The sequence below is a fragment of the Armigeres subalbatus genome, chromosome 3 (assembly GCF_024139115.2).
Source record: "Armigeres subalbatus isolate Guangzhou_Male chromosome 3, GZ_Asu_2, whole genome shotgun sequence".
Taxonomy (NCBI): domain Eukaryota; kingdom Metazoa; phylum Arthropoda; class Insecta; order Diptera; family Culicidae; genus Armigeres; species Armigeres subalbatus.
In genome coordinates this window covers 136,717,819-136,738,902 of record NC_085141.1, presented here as the reverse complement: position 1 = coordinate 136,738,902, position 21,084 = coordinate 136,717,819, and the positions used below count along the sequence as shown (strand labels likewise).

The window sequence follows — 21,084 nt, the reverse complement described above, 5'->3', positions numbered from 1 at the left end:
TACACCGAGAAGGACAGCCGTAGGGCGACATGGTGCTGGTATCCTTTAACGACCACCACCATTACCCCACCAGCACCAGTCACTAGACACCGAATGTCATCTTGGTCCCAGTTAATGCTTGGTGTTTGCCACCGGGGACACGTTGGACAATCTTTTTGCTGCTTAGGTCTGAACTCGTCCGGTGAACCTGCAGCAGCAAGAGCTTCAGCGAAGTGCATGAAAAATTCATTCAGCCGAACTTCACAGCAACCACAGTGAAACCACAAGCAAGTGGGAACAGATTTTGAAGTCTTGGGATTTCTAGCACCGAGGAAAATTAATGTTCATTGGCGTTTCTAGGAGGGTTCTGTTCATATAATTGAAATACACATTCATTAATGGAGAAGATATTAATGAGTGAAGCTGTCACATTTTCAAAATATTGAATTCAAATCTCTAATGACTAAAAAAAATATCCCATTGTTGTCTTCGTATTACTTCCAACTGCCTATTCCGCCTATGTCCTCAAGTAGTACGATGCTAATGGTTCGAGTGAGATTCATTTTTCTTGTTTCGTCCCGAGCCTTGCGGAGGGCAGAAAAAGAAACAAACGGAAATTCACCATCGCAATCCGGTTGAGAAACGCCCGCATCCTCGACCTCACGACATTTCGCGACATTGCGGTTACAGCAATCGTAGGTACTTCATTTCTTGGAATGCCATCGTCATAGGTCAGGCTGCTTTCTGCTTCCTTGGGTTGGGGGTAGAGTCGTGTCGTGGCGGTCGATATCGACGCTGGAACAATTTGTCACTGCGGTCGGGCTGGGATTTGATTTCCATGTTCCATTTGGAGCTACATGCCGGTCCCCACCGCGCAATATGATGGTGGTCGCTTGGCGCTGGTAGTTCGTCGATGGAAGGCAATGGGATGTAGTGAAGGTAGTTATGCAGGTTCTTCGAGGTTGCAACTGCAGTCATTGGAAACGGAAGAACTGGATTCGCAACGATGATGAAGTTCGATTCTCTGTACCCCCAAGAGAGATGGAAAGTGGAAAACTCAATTTGTGTCAGGGAAGGATAATTTTTCTTCGAACGTTGATTGCTTCTAGGCTTAAGCAAAAGTTTGATTTGTTGGAAAGTTACTTCTCGGCAGGCTGCTATCGATGGCGTTCTCCCCTTTTTGAACTGTAACTATTAACCAAGTGATCTTCAGAGCTGAAACCAATTTTTTAATTGGAGTAATATGTAGAAGAGAGAGTGTATTCACACTCACTTAACACCTCCTTCATATGTCTGTTTCCATTATGCCATTACAAATATTTAAAATGTTTTGTCTCTCCCCTCGAATTTTTTGCCTTAAAATAAAATATACATTATTATTTAGCAATAATAAAATATCCAGAACTAGAACATTTTGAGGTTTTTTCAAACATATTTTTAACAAATACGGAGAGTTTTTTGATTTTTTTTTTCATTTTATTATTTATTTTTTATCCTCCCTTGGCCTTTCGGAGACCAGTAGCACAACGGTTCTCAACCTGGGGTACACGTACCCCTGGGGGTACCATCGCTGGCCCTAGGGGGTACCTTGGACAAAAATGCGTAATGGCGGACGTATTACAATTCCAATTGAAACTTATTGATAAAGTTTTGACAATTGTGTATTTTTTATTTCAAAATTTTGTCTTGTACATAATATGGATGGCGATCAGTAAATCAAAGCCAATTGAATCCTACCCTCCACAACCAGCTTACTTTTTTTACTTATGGATCCTGTACACCTCCGGTGGTGCAAAGGGCCGACTTGAAAGATCTCCATCCTGAACGATGCCCGGCTATCGCTTTAACCTGTTGCCAGGTTAGATTTCGGTCGACTTCTTTTATTTCTTTATTGAGGCTTCGCCGCCATGAGCCTCTGGGTCTGCCTCTGCTGCGATGTCCCGCTGGGTTCCAGTCTAATGCTTGCTTACAGATTTCGTTTCCGTTCCTACGTACAGTGTGGCCGACCCAGCCCCACTTCCGATCCCGAATGTATGTTGCTATCGGCCTCTGGTGACAACGACGACGGAGCTCGTTGTTTGAAATCCAGTTGTGAGGCCACCAGGCCCGAATTATATACCGCAGGCATCTGTTAATGAACACCTGCAGCCGTTGAGTGTTCTCCACTGATACACACCATGTTTCGCTAGCGTATAACAGCACAGATTTCACGTTAGAGTTGAAAATTCGTATTTTGGTGCGTTCACTTATCTGCCTGTTTTTCCAGATATTTCTTAAACTCGCAAAGGCAGCCCTTGCTTTCTTGATCCGTGCGCCTATGTCGATCTTGGTACTTTCAACATTCTCCACTGGTTGCCCGGCTACTGTGAAACTAGAAGGAGTCACCGTGTTTACATCCAACGATTTGGTTTTGTTGACGTTGATGACTAAACCTGCCGAGGAGGAGCGATCGGCAAGGTCGTTGAGCTTACTCTGCATATCAGAGCGCCGTTGCGCGAGTAGTGCAACGTCATCCGCCAATTCGAAGTCGTTTAGGTGCTCCATGGTTATAGGCTGCCATAACAGCCCGCGGTTTGGTTCACGGTCAATCGCATCTACCAGAATCTCATCGATTACCTCCACAACCAGCACAGTGCATAAAGGGTTGTGGAACAAGAGATCAAACGGTCAAAACGTAGAATGCGTAAATTTAGAAAATCTTCAATGCAATCTACCTGATCTAAGCGAAATGTTGACTAATATGTTGAGAATATGCTTTTAAACTTGAATTTAGAGTTTAAAGGTTCGGAAGCCTCCGCTTTTTTTTAGCTTGGTTGCTTCGATCTTCTTCTTCTTCTTCTTCTATGGCTCTACATTCAAACTGGAACTTGGCCTGCTTTTCAGCTAGTAATTTATTAGCATTTCCTAAGTTATTAATTGAAAGCTCTCTATGTCCGCCATTGCATGAGCATGTATCTTATGTGGCAAATACAATGGATACACTATGCTCAGGGAGTCCAGAATGTTTCCCACCCAAAAACATCCTAGACCGGACCGAGAATCAAACTTGCCATCTCCGGATTGGCAATCCTACGCCTTTGCATGCAAGGCTATCTGGATACCCCGGTTGCTTCGTTGCAAGAGAATTAGAAGCATCTTTCTACGCTTCTCGGAAGGAGTCCCCCAAGCAGCTCGAAGGCCTCCTTTCAAGATGTTCAGAAGCCTTCTATCAAAAGTTTCGGAACCTTTTTTCAAGATGCTTGGAAGCCTCCTTTCGAGAGGCTTGGAAGCCTCCGTTCAAGTGGCTTGGAAGCCTCCTTTCAAGAGGCTTGGAAGCCTCCTTTCAAGATGTTCAGAAGCCTTCTATCAAAAGTTTCGGAACCTTTTTTCAAGATGCTTGGAAGCCTCCTTTCGAGAGGCTTGGAAGCCTCCGTTCAAGTGGCTTGGAAGCCCCTTTCAAGAGGCTTGGAAGCCTCCGTTCAAGAGGCTTGGAAGCCTCCGTTCAAGAGGCTTGGAAGCCTCCTTTCAAGAGGCTTGGAAGCCCCTTTCAATAGGATTGGAAGTCTTTTTTCAAGAGTCTTGGAATCCTCCTTTCAAGAGGCTTGGACGCATCCTATCAAGAGGCCCGGAAGCCTTGTTTTAAGATGCTCACAAGCCTCTTTTTAAGATGGTCGAAAGGCTTCTTTCATAAGGCTCTTTCAAGAGGCTCGGAAGGTTCTTTTCAAAAGGCTCGGAAAGTTTCTTTCAAAAAGCTAGTAAGCCAATTTTCAAGAGGTTTGAAATTCTACTTTCAAGAGGCTCAGAAGCCTACTTTTAAGAGGCTCGTAAGCATCCTTTCAAGAGGCTCGGAAGCCTACTTTCAAGAAGCTCGAAAACCTACATTCAACTGGTTCGGAAGCTTCTTTTCAAGATGCTCGGAAGTCTCATGGTACAGGATGTTGTTAAAATATCTAAACTATCAAATTTCACTTGTCATAAGACGAGTTTGTACAATCCCATTTAATTCCACCACTTAATTGTACCTTGACCGATACGTATTTCGACCTCAACAGTAAGGCCGTCTACAGTGTCTCGTACCTGACTCGGGACCACCGCGGGGTTAGGGACCACCTCCAACAGCAAACGAGGGAGGCAGGACTACATCCCCGACCCGCTAAACCGTTTCCATTGCCGCCAAGCCTACCGTCCCTTCGGTACAACCAAAAAGTAATGCTTCAAAGAGGGGCCATTGCTCAACGCACCCTTGAGGTTAGCTGAGTGTCCTTGCAGCATCGAACATCGTGACTCGCTTTTTCAGAGGAATACCATGGTATCGTGCCGGCGCATTGCCGGCTTTCCAGGTGGCCTTACCCTATGCCCTATGTCTTCGGAAGGTGGGAAGGATCGACTTCGCGCCTGCTTCCCTCTGCACGACTGGTATCAAGAATGATGATGCCGCGTGCACCTCAAATTGACCTCTCTGCGATAGGGTCTATTCGCCAGCACACAGAGGAACTTGGAGCCCTCCTTAGCCGTGCGGTGAGACGCGCGGCTACAAAGCTAGACCATGCTGAGGGTGGCTGGGTTCGATTCCCAGTGCCGGTCTAGGCAATTTTCGGATTGGAAATTGTCTCGACTTCCCTGGGCATGACAGTATCATCGTGTTAGCCTCATGATATACGAATGCAAAAATGGTAACCTGGCTTAGAAACCTCGCATTCAATAACTGTGGAATTGCTTAATGAACACTAAGCTGCGAGGCGGTTGTAGGACAAAAGGTCGAAGGTCAAAAGGTCGAAGGACAAAAGGTCGAAGGTCAAAAGGTCGAAAGGACAAAAGGTCGAAGGATCAAAAGGTCGAAGGGACAAAAGGTCGAAACAAAAAATCTGAGTCAAAAGGTCGAAGGTTCAAAAGGTCGAAAGGACAAAAGGTCGAAAGAACAAATGGTTGAAAGGACAAAAGGTTGACGGCTGTAAAGGTCGAAGGGTGAAAAGGTCGAAGGGTCAAAAGGTCGAAACAAAAAAATCTGAGCCAAAAGGTCGAAGGTCAAAAGGTCGAAAGAACAAAAAATCGAAGGGTCAAAATGTCGAAAGGTCAAAAGGTCGAAACAAAACAATCTGAGCCAAGAGGTCAAAAGGTCGTAAGGTCGAAAGGTCAAATGTCGAAACAAAAAAAATCTGAGCCAAAAGGTTGAAGGACAAAAGGTCGAATGTCAAAAGGTCGAAAGGTCAAAAGGTTGAAAGTAAAAACGTCGAAGGACAAAAGGTCGAAAGAAAAAAGGTCGAAAGACAAAGGGTCGAAAGTGAAAAGGTCGAAAGACAAAAAGTTGAAAGAACAAAAGAATGAAATTGCGGTTGTTAGACAAAAGGTCGAAGGTCAAAAAAAAAAAATGGGCAAAATCGAGTGTTGATCAACCATTCCTTCGCACAATTATGTTTTAACAGATATTTCATTGTTGAATTTTTCCTTCTTTTAATCAAAGGCTTGTCATTCGAGTTTCGCACATTAATATTTATTTGTGTTTAACTTTATTTTCATTGTTTTTTTTTCTTTCTTTTATTTATAACCTTTTCTTTCGAGTTTCGCATTTTTATACCGCATATGAAATACCAAAAACACTTGAAAACATTTCATTCTAGAATATTCTTTTTGTTAAAACATAGGGTATTCTTATTTTAATCAAAGTATTGCTAGGCTTTATTAACTTCAATTGTAATTCATGAAAACAGTTCTTCACTCATTTTCATCAAAATGATGATTCAAAATATATCATTTTAGCTTAACATACCATCTTCTAATGACAGTAATTTTATTTTTATGTGCTCAAAAGATGATACGTTTTTGTTCACAAAATTTGTTTTTAAGTAACTATGCACGAATGTACAAAATACATTTATTTTTATTATTAGAAACCGTTACGTTACGCTGTAAAGTTGGGAGGGGTATGGAATTGCCTAAATTTGCATTAGGGAAGATCCAATAATTACGTAACGCAAAAATAGGGAATATTCAACCCTCCCTCCCGCTCTCCCTATGTCTGACTTTTCATAAGAAACATCTGAAAATTTTGTATAGATCGTCACACTTCACGCAACCCCCTCCCTAACGTGATTTGTGAATGTTTGTGTCTTCAGACGGGAAACTTTAATATTTTTCTTACCTGTTTTTCATTCAACCTTCTGTTATTTTTTAGAACCTCTTTTCCTTCGACATTTTTTCATTTTGACCTTTTGTACTTTAAATTTTTTGACTTTCGACCTTTATTTCTTCAATTTTTTCGACATTTCATCATTTCGACCTTTTGTTTTCGATCTTTTATCCTTTCGGTCTTTTGTCCTTTCGAACTTTTATCCTTTCGACCTTCTATCCTTTCGGTCTATTGTCCTTCCAACCTTTTGTCCTGTCGACCTTTTGTCCTTTCGACCTTTTGTCCTTTCGACCTTTTGTCCTCTCGACCTTTTGTCCTTTCGGCCTTTTATCCTATCGACCTTTTGTTCTTTCGACCTTCTGTCCCTTCGACCTTTTATCCTTTCGATCTTTTGTCTTTTCGACCATTTGTCCTTTCGACCTTTTTTTCTTTCGACCTTTTGTCCTTTCGACCTTTTATCCTTTCGGCCTTTTGTCCTTTCGACCTTTTGTCCTTTTGTCCTCTCGACATTTTGTCTTTTCGACCTTTTGTCCTTTCGACCTTATGTCCTTTCGATCTTTTGACCTTTCGACCTTCTGACCTTTCGACCTTTTGACCTTTTGTCCTTTCGACCTTTTGTCCTTCGACCTTATGACCTTCGACCTTATGACCTTCGACCTTTTGACACAGATTCTGCGCGGCGGCTCTGTCCCAGTGTGGGGATGTAATGCCAATAAGAAGAAGAAGAACAGAGGAACTTGCAGACGCGATGCCTACGCCTGCCCCAGCCTTGACGAGTACCGCTTTCCGTCCTCGGGCTCGGAACCCGCCCGGTTGACCGACGCATTAAGGAATATTTCAGCTAAAATCCTGGCCAAAAGTCAAAAACAATATTTTTATATATCCAAATAGTAAAACTAACTTACCCTGGTATTTTTGGATCAATATTGATTACTTGTGAGCAATGCTGGCTACCAAAACTTCACCATAATTTACATGCTAGTTTTATCGCAATTGTCCATGAAAAAATGTTCATGTTTTATCGTGTTTTTCTGGGTTTTTATTTATTTTTATGATGAAAATCAATATAGGTACCAATAATGAGGGTATGTAAAATCCTTTCCAAGCATGATTCGATCTGAAATTGTTTTTAGGTGATCCATAATGATGATATTAATTACACCCGATTCCACCCGAATTACACCCGGATTTTTTTTACACGGCCGAGTAAAAAAAATCCCATACAAAATTTTTCCAATGTTGCTTCATTTTGCAAACTTTTTTTACACGGATTAAATTTTGAACTGAAAACTTTTTTTACACGGAACGCATCCCCCATGTAAAATAAAGAATCGGGTGTACTAGCTTTTTTTTACATTCTTTACAATAATATGTTTTACAAAATTAAACTTTTGATTAGGTTCCAAACCCGATCAAGCAACAAAATTGTCAGCGTTGGAAAGATTGGAGTTTTCTCAATAAGCTCCATGAAAAACATTTCACGCATCATTACGCAATCGTGAGTTGTTTTTATTTGAATATAGTGAAGAAAAGCTAGGCGAAAAAAAATATTTATGATTTTAGCGACAAAGCTCATAAAATGGTTCGCTTACAAAGAAGAGCTGGGCTTTGATGAAAAGCTTACGCATTTTTCGGATGTAAAAGGTTGTTAAGAAATAAAGCGTTTGAAGTGCAACGAATTTGTCTGATCTGTTCCTTTGATTGTAATATCAATACATTATCCAGGGACTTTAACATTATCCTATGACAAATTTATATAGTCGAAGTGTACAAACAAAGCACATCTTCGGAAAACTTAGTAAGTAATAATTAAAGAATGAAAATCAACATTAAAATCATACTCAATGACAGAGTCAGAGGAGGACACTACTCGTCGCAAGCACGCTGTAGTTCCCAAAGGCAGCGTTCTTACGCCAAGTGGTGCTCTACCTAATAACAACATCTGACGCTACCGGTGGTCATATTTTACTACTAGTTTAATACAAAAAGCACAAAAACAAAACAAAATACGCTTTGCTGTTAAGGTGAAGGTGGGTTGAGTACCAAAACAAAGCTTTGAAAGTATTTATACAATAAAAACTGTCATATACTGTAGTAGTATTGGTGTCGTATTTATAAAAAAACAATGAATATTAGTAGGATGGTTCAAAAAATGACCCAGCACCACCACGCTCACTCGATTCCGTCCCATGCTCCGAGTGTCCTCCAAAAACCGATTTGAACAAAAACTGGTTGAGCGCAAGCCAGTTCAAGTTTGTATGAAAACTAGTATGGGAAACTAAACCTGAGCAACATTCCTGAGACTTCACTGAACGAAAACCGCACCGCAGGAAAGATCCATTGATAACGTAACGCAAAAATAGCATTTTATACCCCACTCACCCCCACGTCACACTTTTTGTATGATGCATTTGCCCCTTGCGCGATTGTGTAGATCGACTAGACTAGACTAGAAGTATCTGCCCCTGGTGCGATAGATATCACAGACAAATTCTGGGTATTTTGTTGAATTGCACGTTTCACTGTTGCCTTCTAAGAAGCCTAATGATCATGCTAAAGATTCGCAACCTCGCTTAAAATCGACTCCCAACTATTGGAACGACCATTCTATATGGATTGTCTATGGAGTTGAAGTTCTTGAATATTTCATCTAGTCATATTGTCTCCCCCCTCGCCATCGCCCAATGACGGAGTGCCAGAATCAGAATAATGTTAAATTCAAGCTCGCCATATCAACTGTCATGCAAACCTGAAACGACCTGTGCACGGTAAGCCTCTATTCAAACCAGTCCAAACCATCGGATAACACCCAAATTATAAATCATAATCCACACTGAGCGTGGCGGAGCAAAATGCATTTACAGCTGACAAAATGATTAGCATAGTTTTGGCCACGCTTCTACACTGCGTACTCCTATGAGCGACGCCGCGAAAGCGACGATACCATGTTGTTCTTAGCGCGGCCACTTGCTCGATAAAAGGATCGAGTTCGACCACAGGGCACCGGTATGACCCATGAAGCCGACTCCGAACCCTTGGACCACCTCTTATTTGCACCTGAACTAGCCATTCCTCGAGTCCACGCGCCACCTTCTGTGTAGCTCCGAGACGATTTGGACGAGACCACATGTGAAAACTGAGAATCAAAAAGTGAGAAGGGAGAAATGAGAAGTTAAATGTGAGAAGTGAGCGAGGAGGAAGTGGCAACTGAGAAATAAAAATAAGTGAGAGCTAAGAAGTAAGTAGCGGAAAGTGTGAAGTGATAAGTGATAAGCGAAAAATGAGGATCGAAAATTGAAAGGTGAGAAATAATAAGTGGAATGTGAGAAAAGAGCGATAAAGAAGTGAGAAATAAGAAGAGAGAAGTGAAAAGTGAGAAATGAGGAATGAAAAGTGAGAAGTGAAAAGTAAGAAGTGAGAACTAAGAAGTAAGTTGCGAGAAGTGTGATGTGATAAGTGAGAAGTGAAAAGTGGGAATCGGTGAAAAGTGAGAAGCGAGAAGAGAGAATCGAAAAGTGAAAAGTGAGAAATAAGAAGTGAAATTTGAGCAGTGTTTCAAGAACATCCTTTTACTCTCAGATTGAAACAAGCATGCTTTGAAATAATCCTTATTTTCAAGATCGTTTCAAATCCTTATTTTTTCTAATCTTAGCATGCATGATTGATGCTCGGATTCAATCCTAGATTTAAATATTTGGAAAACTGTCTTGCTCAATTAAGAGTCCGAATAAACTGAAAATGCACATACATTATATATGGTTAATATATATAGTGAAGTCGGAATTTGAAAGATATTTTTGATGCTTTTATTAAAACACTGTAGAAGACGAGAAATCTGTATCTATATTCCATGGTGGAATTCGAAGGATACAGAGCTCTATAGAGATGAGGAACCTGATAATACTTTGTAAAACCTAACAATGGTATAAAATACCGTTCAAGAAGGATTAGTAGGACCATCAACCGTATGGTATTTCCCGGAGAGAACGTACACACTTAACCATGGTAATATATTAAATCATTAAATGTTGGTTGGGCGTGACTAAACTGAACCATCCTGTTGCTCGAAGTAATGTTTGTTCATCCATCCTTTCACGTTCGGCTAAGACCGATAGGGTGTGGGTGTGTTAAACCAATCGTCCACTGTACTGAAGCTCAGCTCCCCGTGGAAGGGCTTCCGTTTTTCTTTCCTTTAGCCAGAAACGATATGTTGACAACCGCCAGGATATATGTCTTGCGGCCTTATCTGCAATGAATAATGAATGAATGTGAAATGCAGTAACACATTTTGCACATATTAAATTGACCTGGGTGAAAAAACCTTGAATTACTGAATAATGTCAAATAGATTACTAGATTGGGATTGTACAAAAAGTATCAAAAGTTTTAGGATTAAATCCCAGGATTCAATCCTCCCATATAAAGTGGAAAAAGACAATGCATGCCTGGATTGGGAACGTTTGCGTGATTGGGATCGATCTCTCTACCATTTTTTGAATCTCAGCAGCTCCCAGAGTGTGATTTTTTGAAGACTGTATTTGAGAAGTGAGCGAAGTAGTAATTTGAGTGGTGAGAAGTAAGAAAAGAGAAGAGGAGAGTGAGAAGTTTGAAATGGGAAAAAAGTGAAAAGTAAGAAGTGAGAACTAAGAAGTAAGTAGCGAGAAGTGTGAATTGAAAAGTGAGAAGTGAAATGTGAGAAGGGAGCGAGGAGGAAGTGCGAAGAGAGATATAAGAAGTGAGAAATGGGAAGTAAAATGTGGGGAAGAAGCGTGGAGGAAGTGAGAAGCGAGAAGTGAGAAAGGCGGTCGTTAGAAGAAAAAAATAGAAAGGAAGAAAGAAGAAATAAAGAAGAAGAAAAGAAGAAAAAAGAAAACAAGAAAAAAAGAGGAATAAGAAAGAAAGAGGAAGGAAGAAGGATGAATAAAGAAGGAAGAAGGAAAAGAAGAAAGAGGAAAAGAAGAAATAGGAAGAATGAATAATGGAGAAGTAATAAGAAAACAGGAAGAAAAAATGAAAGGGAAAGTGGCAAGAGTCAAGTACGAGACACTGAAGACGGCCTTATTGTTGAGGTCGAAATACGTATCTGTCAAGGTACAATTAAGTAGAGGAATTAAATGGGATTGTACAAACTTGATTTCTTCATTATCAATCACGAAAACAAATGGAATATATCAAATTTACTGGGTAATACCGCTTAGAAACATTTGGGTCTGAAAAGGTTAAAAGGCAGTTACTACGGAGAAAAGTTAGCTAAGATCACTAGCTTTCGATTGGTGATCATATCACTGCATAATATCGACTTGAAAAAAAAAATATGAGCGAAATACGTTTCGGGGCCCACACTCATCCTGACTCACCCGCACAATTTCACTCGCACTCCGTGCGATTTTTTTTCAGCTGTTGTATTTTTCAGAAAGGTTCAAGTAACAAGTCCACGACGGTTGAGTATTTTAACTATGGTTTGGAACTATCCCTCAGTGCAGGAGCACTATTGTGACCATTATTCCAAAGCGCATTGCATATATCTTTTTAATCTTTAATCACATATCTATACAGCGATTCCACGGGAAAAGAATAGAGTTGAAAAAAAAAGTTGTCCAATTTTGCTCAAAATCGCTTGGTATGTTCTTCATCGAAAATATTTAGACCCGTTTTTTTTATTTTTTTACTAGGGTGACCATGTTCGATGTAGGGTAACCAGAAAAATCTCTATTTCTCGAAATTTTTTATTTTTAAAAAATCATAACTTTTGAACCACTGGATCGATTTGCAATATTTTTTATGGATCGAAAGCTTATTACTTCTAGTTCTTACTAAAATTTTTGGTTTGGTGTATTGGTGTACTCAAATTTGCTAAAATGGTCAAAATATTCGTTTTTTAAGATTTTTTAAATGTTGGACCACAACGACTATATATTTTTATATTTTTTTATGAAAATTCAAATATTTTTACATAACATATCAAAAATTAGAAATGTTCATCGAGTCGTTTTTGAGTTAATTTTTTTTGAAAATTTCAAGTTTTCTGCCCATACACACATGGAATGAACGTTCAGCGATTCCACGGAAAAAGAATAGAGTTGAAAAAAACAGTTGTCCAATTTTGCACAGAATCGCTTGGTATGTTTTTCATCGAAAATAATTAGACCCGTATTTTTTTATTTTTTTTTATTAGGGTGACCATGTTCGATATAAGGTTACCAGAAAAATCGCTATTTTTCGAAATTTTTTATTTAAAAAAAATCATAAATTTTGAACCACTGTATCGATTTGCAATGTTTTTTTATGGATAGAAAGCGTATTACTTCCAGTTTTTACTAAGAATATTGGTTTGGTGTATTGGTGTACTCAAATTTGCTAAAATGGCCAAAATATTCGTTTTTTATGTTTTTTGAAATGTTGGACCACAACGACCATATATTTTTATATTTTTTTTATGAAAATTCAAACATTTTTTTATAATATATCAAAAAATTGGAAATGTTCATCGAGCCGTTTTTGTGTTACATTTTTTTTGAAAATTTCAAGTTTTCTGAACATACACACATGGAATGAGCATAATTTCCCATCACTTCAAAATAACTGTGGGAATCATTCTGTTGAAGTTATCAATAAGTTATTAATAAGATATTAATAAATTCATGATAACCATGTTTACAAATCTAGTTTTATTTGTGAAGTAATGTACCTATCAAAAGTAGGGGAGGCTTGTCCAATTCTGACCCCATTAAATGTACGAACTATAAATCACCCTCAAATTGTTTAAAAGCAGAGACCAACATTGCTAGGGTTTACTCAACCATGGTTTACTCTGTAACTGGAACCACAATGGTCCGTTAGCGTCCTAATTCAGCATGAGTGCTCATAAGGGTTGCAGAGGCACTCATGCCGAATTTGAGTGGTAGCGTAAACCACGACTGAGTAAACTTAACTATTTTGAATTATTCCACAAAAGGGTCATTTTGAGTGAACCGAACTGAAACTAGAATTTTTTTTTAGCGTGTAGAATTTTTTTTATATTTAGTGAAGTTAAAAAATAAATTTTGAAGTCCAAAAAACACAATTTTTCCGACCAATGAAATCTACGTTGAAATTCTTTGTGTAATGAATGCTTTCCATTGGTATTATTAAAAATTTGGCAACCAGCGCTATCTGAGAGAATCTTGGCTCTGCTATATAAAGGAATGGTAGCTCAAATCTCAAAGCTTTAGACTACAAGCAATGGTTTTCTCTGATTACCTTCAATTAAAACTCAGCATTTAATTTAATTATTTTTATTTTTCATAATTCATCAAAAAAAATATTACATAGCAAAATTCTTACAATTTAACACACTTTTCTTCATCTGAAAACGAAAACCGTTTCACGATAATGTAATTTTCGTTTTGTGGCTTAAAGTAATGAAACGATTGTGTCCCAGAGATTTGTTTTACGCGAGTATAACGGTTCTTTATTTTCTTTTCCATTGCATTGTAATCTTTTTCCGAGAAAAACTCGTAATATATTTTGGAATCTACTTTTGAAACAGCCCAAGAGTAAAGTTCGTATGCAGTTGTAATATGATGGCCTTGTAAACTTGCTTTTGAAGCGTTTCGCTTTAGACCACCTCCTAAAGCGTCACAAGGCCCTTTTCCATGGCAAGTGGCAAAAAAGTTCCACTCTGCTTTAAGACCGAAGTCTTTGTACATGTGGCACAAATTGAAAGCAGTCATCTTATTTTTGTATTGACTGCCTAATCCATCAGGAAAAAAATGGATATTTTTCAGGTAAGGTAGCTATTTTTTTAATGAAATTCACACAATTTGTTATAAACAGCCGAACGGCAACATGGTTATGTTTAGTAAATTCTGCGATTGCTATGAAGCTTGTAAACTTTAAATTTTGTGCTTCATCCTTATAATATATGGCAAAAGGATGGATTGTGCATTGAGCGTTTGCCCAATGAAAACCTTGTATCCAGCTTTTTATTATAGCTACAGATCAACTATGGTATCAAATTTTGACACATGCTGTGTACAGATTTTATTGCGGAATCCTAGTTGCCTTGGAAGCACGCTGAATGTTTTTCTCGCCAAACAAAGTTTTGTTTTTGGTTTGAAATCGAGGGCTTATGATTCTTTGCAAGTAAATGTAATTGTGTCTTATTAAATAATATCTTTTATTATTTTAGATTTTTGAAAGCTTGCTTACTTAACAGCAGCAGTTCAAGCGCTGAGGCTGCTATAGCTGTTTAGAGACCCAGGTGGATGTCCGCATTGAGTTTGTTCAACGGGGCTCGAACATAATTGGATGGACAGATAAATAGCCGTTAGAATCTTGAGCATCTGATCCCAACCAATAAACTTCCGAGCATTACCCTTTTAAATTGCGGAAACTTCGACCAGCCAGTTGGATCCATATACGTCCAACTTTTTTTTGACAATCTTGCCGTGTCGAATGGAGTCGCCTGGTTGGTGTTCTAACAATCCCTGTATATATATATATATATATATATATATATATATTTGGCAGGATTTGTTATAGTATTACCAAAGGAATGACCAATTATGCTCAAATAAAGATCGAACATTCCTGATATATTGAATCATCTTGTATTTAAACTTCAGATATCTACCACCAATCCCGTAAGGGTCCAACAAGGACCGTAGTTTTACGGATGCTAGATGGCAAAATCGATTGCCCTAAAACAAACGACCTCGGATGAATATCAACAATACAAATCACTTTAACCTGCACCTCTCTTTTCTGGATCCCTGTATATTTGCAACGGATTCAGTTCCGGATAGTTTTAAACCACTTATGAGGCGATGAATAATAATGCATGTTGGTTTTAAGTTAGTTTTGCGGTAAAGTCTAGAATGTCTCATATTGTGACCCCCTCCATTGCCTCCCAGTGAGTGAGTCTACCTGGAAACTGTTATAAATATTAGTAAAATATCAGAAAATATATTCTAGAACTTGTTTACGAATTTCCGACACATCCAATAACAACGCAATTTTGAATGACAAATTTTGCTCAATTCCACGGCTACCAAGATGCAGCCATAAAATCTGTACACAGCTTGCGTCAAATTTTACGTCCCACAGTTGATTTATAGCTAGCGTAAAAAGCTGGATAGCGTCCTGAATAACAAAGGAGTAATTTTCAGAGAAGTCAGCAATTATAATGCAATCATTTGCTTCCAAATTAATTTTAAGTTGTTTTAAGTAGTTTCCTTGTTGCTCTGCACTAAAATTATGCGGAGATAATTCGCTTAATTTTTCTAAAAATGTTTCCACATACTCTTCTGCATCCATTCGCATTGAATTTAAATGACAACGATCGATCAACATTTCTCTGTAGGATTTTCACAAAGTATTTTAAAAAACAAGTCATGATACGTTTTTAAATGGTTATGAATAAGTTTCTTGTCCTTAAGGGTTTTAAACATTAATTTAACATTCTGATGATAAATGCATACGCAGACAGTATGCGTTCCTCTTGAACCAGCTAGAATACAATTTTTTGGGCGGCTGCTGGAAAACATTGAAAATCCAATTTTAAAAGTAAAATATTGCTCTTTGAAAATTGAATAAATTCCACGAAGGTTACATAAAAGTAACCTGCGCTGTACATGCACTTTTTCTCCTGCCATATTTTCAATAACGAAATCCCTTTTCCCAGGACATGCTCTGCTTATCTCGTCACTATTATAAAAGTCCCTAACTACAGTTAGAGTACCATTGCTCAAAGACAACATATTTACTCTGGTCTCCGGTGTGCTCATAAAACCTTTTTCAATCTGTAATTTCTTTGCACGTTGAGCAGTTCGTTGCGAAACACCGAATTCTTGCATCATTTTGTATGCAGTCCAGGATTTGGGAAGGGAAGTTAGAATCCTATATCGATCGTTTCTGTCAGATATTTCATCAAATTTTGCCTTCATTTGTTGAAGAATTTCCTGACCGTCTCCGGGTTTCTGGGCACCAGCGCTACCAATTGGTTCAGCACTCGTTGATTCCAAAGAAAACAAAGATTCTGAAAACAAGATGGAAAAATAACTATTAGTTAGGAGCATGTTTCTTCATATAATGTAATACATATTGTATTCGATTATTCTATTTTGTTGCATGATAGGCAACTGCTCTACAAATTGAGCTACTAGGTCGGATTAGGTAAGATTATACGGAACTGATGTTTTTTTCAATTTTCTGAATAATCGAGTACAACTAGTATAACGTAGCAAATCATGATGTCTGAATGAACAAAAAGAAGAGATTACTCTACTTACCAACACTAGGAACAGCGTAAATTTCCGATGATCCAGCGACATTGGGATCGATTATTTCGAAACCACCATTATTGATGTTTGCTGTTGCGGCGAAATTGTTCACTCTAGATGGTCCCGCCACTACGAAATTATTGGTGCCTGATGGTCCGGCAACGGCGAGATCGTCAAGCTTCGATGGTTCAGAAACGGTGAGTTCTTGATTTTCACATTCTATATTAACTGCACTTGGAGCTGCTGGCTCGTTTCCTTTCTTGATAATGCGATAAAGTCGGCAATAGCAGGTATTACAAATGTAGGAACAGCTTTTATCCAATTTTATTCTCCTTTCCGCTCCATAATCATACAGTTTAGGAGTAAGTTTCCTGTAACAATTACTCCAAACATGGCAATTTGAGCATTCGTGCTTCATTGTATTAAACGTTTCTTCAGTAAGGCAACTGGACAATTTCACTGATTTTCTTGACTGACATATACTTTTATCTTATAGACCACTTTAAATAGTCCATTTGGGTATCATTTAGGTAGAGTGAACAAGGAAAAGGAGACAGATGAATCATAATCAAAAAGAAAATACAATGAATTACCTGCATCAAAATATTGAAAACATATAAACAAAGCAGGTAACCTATTGTATGGATCGCTGAAAACCAACCTTTTGAAAACGACATATTGCTTTGCCGATTTTGGAGAATGAAGTCATCAATAACAACACCAGACTATTCCGATTGAATTATTTTCAACTATTGCGATTCGTAAATTCTTCTAATAAACGAGACCAAACAAACACTCTGGAATAACATTTTCATACTTTTGATTTAATTTGAGCTATTTGAAATAGTGGAGAATAACGTTCATTCCATGTGTGTATGGGCAGAAAACTTGAAATTTTCAAAAAAAATGTTACTCAAAAACGGCTCGATGAACATTTCTAATTTTTTGATATGTTATGTAAAAATATTTGAATTTTCATAAAAAAATATAAAAATATATAGTCATTGTGGTCCAACATTTAAAAAATCTTAAAAACGAATATTCTGACCATTTTAGCAAATTTGAGTACACCAATACATCAAACCAAAAATTTTAGTAAGAACTAGAAGTAATAAGCTTTCTATCCATAAAAAAATATTGCAAATCGATCCAGTGGTTCAAAAGTTATGATTTTTTTTAAATAAAAAATTTCGAAAAATAGCGATTTTTCTGGTAACCCTATATCGAACATGGTCACCCTAATAAAAAAAATAAAAAAATACGGGTCTAATTATTTTCGATGAAGAACATACCAAGCGATTTTGAGCAAAATTGGACAACTTTTTTTTCAACTCTATTCTTTTCCCGTGGAATCGCTGTATAACGACATAACTAAAACTTTTTTTCGAAAATGTAAAAAAAAAATAAAAATTTGCCAATAAAGATATTAATAATTGCCAGGAATCCACATCGAATGCATTTTATTGCGAGTAAATCGATTAAGAATAAGGGCCTTCTCATTTCGTCGAATTGCGTCGAACGGTATAGGGTAACTATACCAGTTTTGTTTAGAGTGATTTATTAGTTTTTAAAAGAGATATATCCCTTATCTTTCGTCTGCTGTTGAAACTGATCGATATTTCTTGGAAAATTTGTTTTTTTTTTCAGCGTTGGCTAAATTAGGCACTTAGGTGGCCAAAACCGGTACACTTCCTCTACTATGAGTCTTCGGGTCTCCTTGAAAAAGTTTGTTTTTGGACAAACGTGTAGCCTTTCGGTACACTTAGTGAACGAGGAAGGTAAAACCCTGATCAAACCGCCTAGCGATAATATTGCCATTCTCGTGCAATGAGGAAAATAGTATTTTTGCCATAACTGTTGAGACCGTATTTGAACTGTTTGTTTGAGAAACTGCATATGTAACATTTTTGGCCAAAATGAGATTTATTATATATTCTGAATCCTTGTCCAAAATTACGTATTCTGCCAAAAAACACGATTTTTTTTTGTTCAGGAATGTATGAAGAAAATTTCGTTCGTTTGAGAAACTACATAAGTCCACGCCCTTTGAAGAACAATTATGAAGTACTACTTATAGTTTTTGCACCGGAAGAGCCAAAAACTATTAATCTGTATCAAAAAATCAAAAGATTTGGTGCCAATTTGTTCAAAATCTAGTTCTTTGGTCACTTGTCATAAGCCGAGTTTGTACAATCCCATTGAATTCCACAACTTGATTGTATCTTGACAGATACGTATTTCGACCTCAACAGTAAGGCCGTCTTCAGTGTCTCGTACTTGACTCGACTTGAATTCAATGGGATTGTACAAACTCGTCTTATGACAAGTGAAGACATTCCACTAAAAAGCTCAAAATAATTTTCTTAACAGTTCTTTGTTGTTTTCTCGAAATTGTGTAAAATGGATATATGCAGTTTCTCAAACAAATGATTCATTTCTTTTTAGCAGTTTTTCAATAGGAAACAATAAAATAGGATTCCTCGTCGAATGCCGAATAAATCGGGTGAGGAATTTACCAGTTCCCAACGGAAAATTGAACTCCCCAACGGAAATTAGGAGGAATTACCCGCAAAAAATTGGAAGAATTTGCTAACGGAAATTTGGAAGAATTCATCAACGGAAATTCGGAAGAATTTTTCAACGAAAATTCGTAAAGAATTCCAAAAGAAATTCGGATAGATTTTTCAACGGTTATTCGGAAGAACTTCCCGAATTAAGTAAATCAGCCAAAAAAAAATGTGCTTGACTATTTGCGCACACACACATTTGACATACACACACAGACACAAATAAAAATTATTTTTTTACCAAGTTCGTTTATTTTGTTGGCGTGTATAGAATTTTACGGAGCCATGGTTCTTTTTGATATGTACAATCGTACAATCATTCTTTATCATCGATTAAGCCAACGTCCTTGTGGTGACTCGAGGTTAGGTTTACAATGTTTAAGGATAGACTGGGCTTAGGATCCGGGATCTGGGAATTTCGGCTGCTTATCCGGGCATTTGGCGTCAGAGCCGATGTGGCGTGTCGTTGTGCTCGACGATTGGTTCGACGGGGATCATCTTCCGGATGGTCTGAGTTACGGGGATCTGCGAAACAAAATAGCGGAGGCAACACGAAAAAAATACTTTGGAGGAAGTAAAAAAATAAAAGTATTAGATTTCGATGTCAGAATCATAAAGGAAACTATAAATGGTCTGCATATACACCACATCACGATCCACTAGAATACCTCGAATTTTCCTGAAGGTTGTTTACCTCAAGCCACAAAGGTATCTTAAAGTCGCTCTCTGGAGGCGTCATAAGTTACTTTCGAAGAGTTTATTTTATACAGATGTACGTTTAGTGCACGGTATACAGAATCAAGGTAGGCTCGTAAAGAAAATGACAGTTCAAAAGTGACGTGATTGCTATCGCAGTATGAACGAGTGCAAAAGAAGGCCAAACTAAATCGTAGAGCGTTGGCTTGCTTCGTCCCGAGCAGCGATACCAATGACGTCAATTGTTTACTATGAAAATTGATGTTTACATACGTGGCGATAGTGCCTTGTTTTTGTATGCCGTGGTTTAGTGAATAGTGAGGGCCCTCCTTAGCCGTGTGGTAAGACGCGCGGCTACAAAGCAAGACCATGCTGAGGGTGGCTGGGTTCGATTCCCGGTGCCGGTCTAGGCAATTTTCGGATTGGAAATTGTCTCGACTTCCCTGGGCATAAAAGTATCATCGTGTTAGCCTCATGATATACAAATGCAAAAATGGTAACCTGGCTTAGAAACCTCGCAGTTAATAACTGTGGAAGTGCTTAATGAACACTAAGCTGCGAGGCGGCTCTGTCCCAGTGTGGGGACGTAATGCCAATAAGAAGAAGAAGAAGATTGGACATAAGTCTCGACATCACGCGACTTGAGTCCCCACTTTCGAACTACACTCGGCCTGACAATTTAGGAATTCACAACGGTAACTACGATCATTCCTTTCAGACAGACTCGAATGAGCATTAGAGTGGCCCAGCCTAGCATGGGGAGAAAAAAAGTCGTCGGATTCTACGGGGCACCCTCCAGGATTTTGCCTTTAGGTAAGAAAATCATTCTCTGAAAATTTCAGCCTGATCGGTTATTGCATAAGCTGGCGCAATTGATTTGAAGTTAATATGGGGGTTTCTGCCGAAATATATGGGAAAATACACCTCTGTTACTATTTCGTACAGGAAATTGGATGGAAGAGCCCGATTGAGCCCAGATTTGCAGGAAATGAAGTTAACATGCCCATGAACAATTCGACATAAAATTCTACTATTACTAAATAAACTTTAAATCAGTTTTTGGCTGATTTATTTGGAGTTGGGTTGAGCACTTTGAAATTAATTAATTGTCATGAAAACATACGCATGCAATCAAAGGTGCCTGCGATGCGTGATTTCGCGCGCACTGAAACATAAGGAACTGCACGTGCGCCACAACACATATCGCAGCTACCTTCGATTACATGCGCTTGTTTTCAAGGCAATCAATGAATTTCAAAGTGCTTGACCAAACTCCAAATAAATCAGCTAAAAACTAATTTAAAATTTATTTAATCATAGTAGAATTTTATGTGGAGTTGTTCATTGACATGTTAACTTCATTTCCTGCAAATCTGGGCTCAATCGGGCTTTTCCATCCAATTTCCTGTACGAAATAGTAACAGAGGTATATTTTCCCATATATTTTGGCCGAAACCCCCATATTAACTTCAAA

General features: G+C 38.3%; 1 protein-coding gene across 5 annotated transcripts in view; it reads right to left on the bottom strand.

Annotated features, from left to right (window-relative positions):
- LOC134220370 (uncharacterized) overlaps nucleotides 1-21,084 on the bottom strand; it is a 1,038,156-nt gene that overhangs the window by 437,893 nt on the left and 579,179 nt on the right. The window lies entirely within an intron of this gene.